The sequence below is a fragment of the Oncorhynchus nerka genome, unplaced genomic scaffold (assembly GCF_034236695.1).
Source record: "Oncorhynchus nerka isolate Pitt River unplaced genomic scaffold, Oner_Uvic_2.0 unplaced_scaffold_1967, whole genome shotgun sequence".
Lineage (NCBI taxonomy): Eukaryota > Metazoa > Chordata > Actinopteri > Salmoniformes > Salmonidae > Oncorhynchus > Oncorhynchus nerka.
The window spans coordinates 1-7500 of record NW_027039364.1 but is presented as its reverse complement, the minus strand read 5'-3'; the positions used below and the strand labels follow the sequence as shown (position 1 = coordinate 7500).

Sequence of the window (7500 nt, the reverse complement as noted above, 5' to 3'; positions counted from 1 at the left end):
AGAGCTGTTACAGGTACAATGGGGTCAGGGATTACACAATGGAAGGCTGTTACAGGTACAATGGGGTCAGGGATTACACAATGGAGAGAGCTGTTACAGGTACAATGGGGTCAGGGATTACACAATGGAGAGAGCTGTTACAGGTACAATGGGGTCAGGGATTACACAATGGAAGAGCTGTTACAGGTACAATGGGGTCAGGGATTACACAATGGAGAGAGCTGTTACAGGTACAATGGGGTCAGGGTTTACAATGGAAGAGCTGTTACAGGTACAATGGGGTCAGGGATAACACAATGGAAGGCTGTTACAGGTACAATGGGGTCAGGGATTACACAATGGAGAGAGCTGTTACAGGTACAATGGGGTCAGGGTTTACACAATGGAGAGAGCTGTTACAGGTACAATGGGGTCAGGGTTTACACAATGGAGAGAGCTGTTACCCAGGTACAATGGGGTCAGGGATTACACAATGGAGAGAGAGCTGTTACAGGTACAATGGGGTCAGGTTTACAATGGAGAGATGTTACAGGTACAATGGGGTCAGGGTTTACACAATGGAGAGAGCTGTTACAGGTACAATGGGGTCAGGGATTACACAATGGAGAGAGCTGTTACAGGTACAATGGGGTCAGGGTTTACACAATGGAGAGAGCTGTTACAGGTACAATGGGGTCAGGGATTACACAATGGAGAGAGCTGTTACAGGTACAATGGGGTCAGGGTTTACACAATGGAGAGAGCTGTTACAGGTACAATGGGGTCAGGGATAACACAATGGAGAGAGCTGTTACAGGTACAATGGGGTCAGGGATTACACAATGGGAGAGAGCTGTTACAGGCAGGTTTTACACAATGGGGTCAGGGTTTACACAATGGAGAGAGCTGTTACAGGTACAATGGGGTCAGGGATTACACAATGGAGAGAGCTGTTACAGGTACAATGGGGTCAGGGATTACACAATGGAGAGAGCTGTTACAGGTACAATGGGGTCAGGGATTACACAATGGAGAGAGCTGTTACAGGTACAATGGGGTCAGAGATTACACAATGGAGAGAGCTGTTACAGGTACAATGGGGTCAGGGATTACACAATGGAGAGAGCTGTTACAGGTACAATGGGGTCAGGGATAACACAATGGAGAGAGCTGTTACAGGTACAATGGGGTCAGGGTTTACACAATGGAGAGAGCTGTTACAGGTACAATGGGGTCAGGGATAACACAATGGAGAGAGCTGTTACAGGTACAATGGGGTCAGGGATTACACAATGGAGAGAGCTGTTACAGGTACAATGGGGTCAGGGATTACACATGAATCACTCACACAAATGTCATGATAGTCCAATGTCCATTCTTTCAGTTCGTTCTCTCGTTCTCCTGTTAGGTGAGGTATGGAGACAGTTTGTTCTCCTGTTAGGTGAGGTATGGAGACAGTTTGTTCTCCTGTTAGGTGAGGTATGGAGACAGTTTGTTCTCCTGTTAGGTGAGGTGTGGAGACAGTGTTTATATGAAAGACAGTTTGTTCTCCTGTTAGGTGAGGTGTGGAGACAGTGTTTATATGAAAGACAGTTTGTTCTCCTGTTAGGTGAGGTATGGAGACAGTTTGTTCTCCTGTTAGGTGAGGTATGGAGACAGTTTGTTCTCCTGTTAGGTGAGGTATGGAGACAGTTTGTTCTCCTGTTAGGTGAGGTGTGGAGACAGTGTTTATATGAAAGACAGTTTGTTCTCCTGTTAGGTGAGGTATGGAGACAGTTTGTTCTCCTGTTAGGTGAGGTATGGAGACAGTGTGTTTATATGAAAGACAGTTTGTTCTCCTGTTAGGTGAGGTATGGAGACAGTGTGTTTATATGAAAGACAGTTTGTTCTCCTGTTAGGTGAGGTATGGAGACTGTGTTTATATGAAAGACAGTTTGTTCTCCTGTTAGGTGAGGTATGGAGACAGTGTTTATATGAAAGACAGTTTGTTCTCCTGTTAGGTGAGGTATGGAGACTGTGTGTTTATATGAAAGACAGTTTGTTCTCCTGTTAGGTGAGGTATGGAGACAGTGTGTTTATATGAAAGACAGTTTGTTCTCCTGTTAGGTGAGGTATGGAGACAGTTTGTTCTCCTGTTAGGTGAGGTATGGAGACAGTGTGTTTATATGAAAGACAGTTTGTTCTCCTGTTAGGTGAGGTATGGAGACAGTGTGTTTATTTGAAAGACAGTTTGTTCTCCTGTTAGGTGAGGTATGGAGACAGTGTTTATATGAAAGACAGTTTGTTCTCCTGTTAGGTGAGGTATGGAGACAGTGTTTATATGAAAGACAGTTTGTTCTCCTGTTAGGTGAGGTATGGAGACAGTGTGTTTATATGAAAGACAGTTTGTTCTCCTGTTAGGTGAGGTATGGAGACAGTTTGTTCTCCTGTTAGGTGAGGTATGGAGACAGTGTGTTTATATGAAAGACAGTTTGTTCTCCTGTTAGGTGAGGTATGGAGACAGTGTGTTTATTTGAAAGACAGTTTGTTCTCCTGTTAGGTGAGGTATGGAGACAGTTTGTTCTCCTGTTAGGTGAGGTATGGAGACAGTGTTTATATGAAAGACAGTTTGTTCTCCTGTTAGGTGAGGTATGGAGACAGTTTGTTCTCCTGTTAGGTGAGATATGGAGACAGTTTGTTCTCCTGTTAGGTGAGGTATGGAGACAGTGTTTATATGAAAGACAGTTTGTTCTCCTGTTAGGTGAGGTATGGAGACAGTTTGTTCTCCTGTTAGGTGAGGTATGGAGACAGTTTGTTCTCCTGTTAGGTGAGGTATGGAGACAGTTTGTTCTCCTGTTAGGTGAGGTGTGGAGACAGTGTTTATATGAAAGACAGTTTGTTCTCCTGTTAGGTGAGGTGTGGAGACAGTGTTTATATGAAAGACAGTTTGTTCTCCTGTTAGGTGAGGTATGGAGACTGTGTGTTTATATGAAAGACAGTTTGTTCTCCTGTTAGGTGAGGTATGGAGACAGTTTGTTCTCCTGTTAGGTGAGGTATGGAGACAGTTTGTTCTCCTGTTAGGTGAGGTATGGAGACAGTGTTTATATGAAAGACAGTTTGTTCTCCTGTTAGGTGAGGTATGGAGACAGTGTGTTTATATGAAAGACAGTTTGTTCTCCTGTTAGGTGAGGTATGGAGACAGTGTGTTTATTTGAAAGACAGTTTGTTCTCCTGTTAGGTGAGGTATGGAGACTGTGTGTTTATATGAAAGACAGTTTGTTCTCCTGTTAGGTGAGGTATGGAGACTGTGTTTATTTGAAAGACAGTTTGTTCTCCTGTTAGGTGAGGTATGGAGACTGTGTGTTTATATGAAAGACAGTTTGTTCTCCTGTTAGGTGAGGTATGGAGACAGTTTGTTCTCCTGTTAGGTGAGGTATGGAGACAGTTTGTTCTCCTGTTAGGTGAGGTATGGAGACAGTGTTTATTTGAAAGACAGTTTGTTCTCCTGTTAGGTGAGGTATGGAGACAGTGTTTATATGAAAGACAGTTTGTTCTCCTGTTAGGTGAGGTATGGAGACAGTGTTTATATGAAAGACAGTTTGTTCTCCTGTTAGGTGAGGTATGGAGACAGTTTGTTCTCCTGTTAGGTGAGGTATGGAGACAGTGTGTTTATATGAAAGACAGTTTGTTCTCCTGTTAGGTGAGGTATGGAGACAGTGTTTATATGAAAGACAGTTTGTTCTCCTGTTAGGTGAGGTATGGAGACAGTTTGTTCTCCTGTTAGGTGAGGTATGGAGACAGTTTGTTCTCCTGTTAGGTGAGGTATGGAGACAGTTTGTTCTCCTGTTAGGTGAGGTATGGAGACAGTGTGTTTATATGAAAGACAGTTTGTTCTCCTGTTAGGTGAGGTATGGAGACAGTGTGTTTATGTGAAAGACAGTTTGTTCTCCTGTTAGGTGAGGTATGGAGACAGTGTTTATATGAAAGACAGTTTGTTCTCCTGTTAGGTGAGGTATGGAGACAGTGTGTTTATATGAAAGACAGTTTGTTCTCCTGTTAGGTGAGGTATGGAGACAGTGTGTTTATTTGAAAGACAGTTTGTTCTCCTGTTAGGTGAGAATATGGAGACTGTGTTTTATATGAAAGACAGTTTGTTCTCCTGTTAGGTGAGAGTATGGAGACTGTGTTTATTTGAAAGACAGTTTGTTCTCCTGTTAGGTGAGGTATGGAGACTGTGTGTTTATGAAAGACAGTTTGTTCTCCTGTTAGGTGAGGTATGGAGACAGTTTGTTCTCCTGTTAGGTGAGTATGAGACAGTTTGTTCTCCTGTTAGGTGTGGGAGACAGTGTTTATTTGAAAGACAGTTTGTTCTCCTGTTAGGTGAGTATGGAGACAGTGTTTATATGAAAGACAGTTTGTTCTCCTGTTAGGTGAGGTATGGAGACAGTGTTTATATGAAAGACAGTTTGTTCTCCTGTTAGGTGAGGTATGGAGACAGTTTGTTCTCCTGTTAGGTGAGGTATGGAGACAGTGTGTTTATATGAAAGACAGTTTGTTCTCCTGTTAGGTGAGGTATGGAGACAGTGTTTATATGAAAGACAGTTTGTTCTCCTGTTAGGTGAGGTATGGAGACAGTTTGTTCTCCTGTTAGGTGAGGTATGGAGACAGTTTGTTCTCCTGTTAGGTGAGGTATGGAGACAGTTTGTTCTCCTGTTAGGTGAGGTATGGAGACAGTGTGTTTATATGAAAGACAGTTTGTTCTCCTGTTAGGTGAGGTATGGAGACAGTGTGTTTATGTGAAAGACAGTTTGTTCTCCTGTTAGGTGAGGTATGGAGACAGTGTTTATATGAAAGACAGTTTGTTCTCCTGTTAGGTGAGGTATGGAGACAGTTTGTTCTCCTGTTAGGTGAGGTATGGAGACAGTGTTTATATGAAAGACAGTTTGTTCTCCTGTTAGGTGAGGTATGGAGACAGTTTGTTCTCCTGTTAGGTGAGGTATGGAGACAGTGTTTATATGAAAGACAGTTTGTTCTCCTGTTAGGTGAGGTATGGAGACAGTGTGTTTATATGAAAGACAGTTTTTTAAGTGAAAGTTGCAACAACTGCACCCCCTCTCTTGGAAACAACACTAGTCTTTGGGTGTGTTCCCAACTCTCCCTTCTGTCTCTCTCCCTTCTGTTTCTCTCCCTTCTGTCTCTCTCCCTTCTGTCTCTCTTCCTTCTGTCTCTCTCCCTTCTGTCTCTCTCCCCACTCCTCCACCACTCTCCCTTCTGTCTCTCTCCCCTCTGTCTCTCTCCCCTCTGTCTCTCTCCCTTCTGTCTCTCTCCCTTCTGTCTCTCTCCCCTCTGTCTCTCTCCCCAATCCTCCACCACTCTCCCTTCTGTCTCTCTCCCCACTCCTCCACCACGCTCCCCTCTGTCTCTCTCCCCACTCCTCCACCACTCTCCCTTCTGTCTCTCTCCCCACTCCTCCACCACTCTCCTTTCTGCCTCTCTCCCCCCACTCTCCCACCACTCCCCTCTGTCTCTCTCCCACTCCTCCACCACTCTCCCTTCTGTCTCTCTCCCCACTATCACCCACTCTCCCCTCTGTCTCTCTCCCCACTCCTCCACCACTCTCCCCTGTCTCTCTCCCCACTCCTCCACCACTCTCCCTCTGTCTCTCCCCACCTCCACCACTCTCCCCTCTGTCTCTCTCCCCACTCCTCCACCACTCTCCCCTCTGTCTCTCTCCCCACTCCTCCACCACTCTCCCCTCTGTCTCTCACCCCACTCCTCCACCACTCTCCCTTCTGTCTCTCTCCCCACTCCTCCACCACTCTCCCCTCTGTCTCTCTCCCTTCTGTCTCTCTCCCCACTCCTCCACCACTCTCCCCTCTGTCTCTCTCCCTTCTGTCTCTCTCCCCACCCCTCCACCACTCTCCCCTCTGTCTCTCTCCCCACTCCTCCACCACTCTCCCCTCTGTCTCTCTCACTCCCTCCACCTCTCTTCCCCTGTCTCTCCCCACACTCCTCCACCCACTCTCCTTCTGTCTCTCTCCCCACTCCTCCACCACTCTCCCCTCTCTGTCTCTCTCCCACCTCCACCCACTCTCCCCTTCTGTCTGTCTCCCCACTCCTACACCACTCTCCCCTCTGTCTCTCTCCTCACTCCTCCACCACTCTCCCTTCTGTCTCTCTCCCCACCTCCACCCTCTCCCCTCTGTCTCTCTCCCACTCCTCCACCACTCTCCTTCCTGTCTCTCTCCCCACTCCTCCACCTCTCTCCTCTGTCTCTCTCCCCACTCCTCCACCACTCTCCTTCTGTCTGTCTCACTCCTACACCACTCTCCTCTGTCTCTCTCCCCACTCCCTCCACCACTCTCCCCCTTCTGTCTCTCTCCTCCCCACTCTCCCTCTGTCTCTCTCCCCACCACTCTCCCTTCTGTCTTCCCCACTCCTCCACCACTCTCCCTTCTTCTCCCTTCTGCTTTTCCTTCTGTCTTCCCCACTCCTCCACCACTCCCCTCTGTCTCTCTTCCTCCACCACTCTCCTTCTGTCTCTCTCCCCACTCCTCACCCACTTTCCCTTCTGCCTCTCTCCCCTCCTCCCACCACTCTCCTCTGTCTCTCCCCACTCCTCCACCACTCTCTCCTTCTGTCTCTCTCCCCACTCCTCCACCCACTCTCCCCTCTGTCTCTCTCCCCCTTTCCTCACCACTCCTGTCCTCTCTCTCCCCACTCCTCCCCCTCTCTCCCCTGCTCTCTCTCACCACTCCTCCACCACTCTCCCTCTGTCTCTCTCCCCACTCCTCCACCTCTCTCCCCTCTGTCTCTCTCCCCACTCCTCCACCTCTCTCCCCTCTGTCTCTCTCCTCTCTCTCCCTCTCCCCTCTGTCTCTCTCCCACTCCTCCACTCACTCTCCCTTCTGTCTCTCTCCTCCTCCTACCCCTCTCCCTTCTGTCTCTCTCCCCACTCCTCCCCTCTCCCTCTGTCTCTCTCACTCCTCCACCACTCTCCCTTCTGTCTCTCTCCCCACTCCTCCCCTCTCCCTCTCCCTCTCTCCCTCTCCTCCCCTCTCTCCCTCTGCTCTCTCTCTCCCTCTCTCCACTCTCTCCTCTCTCTCTCTCCCTCCTCCACCCTCTCCCCTCTGTCTCTCTCCCTCTCCTCTCTCCCTCTCCCTCTGTCTCTCTCCCCACTCCTCCACCCCTCTCCCCTCTGTCTCTCTCCCTTCTCTCTCTCTCCCCACTCCTCCACCACTCTCCCCTCTGTCTCTCTCCCTCTCTGTCTCTCTCCCCTACTCCTCTCACCACTCCTCCCCTCTGTCTCTCTCCCACTCCTCCTCCTCTCTCCCCTCTGTCTCTCTCCCCACTCCTCTCACCTCTCTCCCCTCTGTCTCTCTCCCCACTCCTCTCACCACTCTCCCTTCTGTCTCTCTCCCCACTCCCTCCCTACCTCTCTCCCCTCTGTCTCTCTCCCCACTCCTCCACTCTACTCCTCCCTTCTGTCTCTCTCCCCACTCCTCCCACCCACTCTCCCTCTGTCTCTCTCCCCACTCCTCC

At 48.5% G+C, this 7500-nt stretch overlaps 1 pseudogene; it reads left to right on the top strand.

Moving 5' to 3' along the window:
- Positions 1–5098, top strand: part of LOC135567519 (integrin beta-8-like) — a 57057-nt pseudogene extending 51959 nt beyond the window's left edge.
- Positions 5099–7500: the final 2402 nt, after the last annotated feature.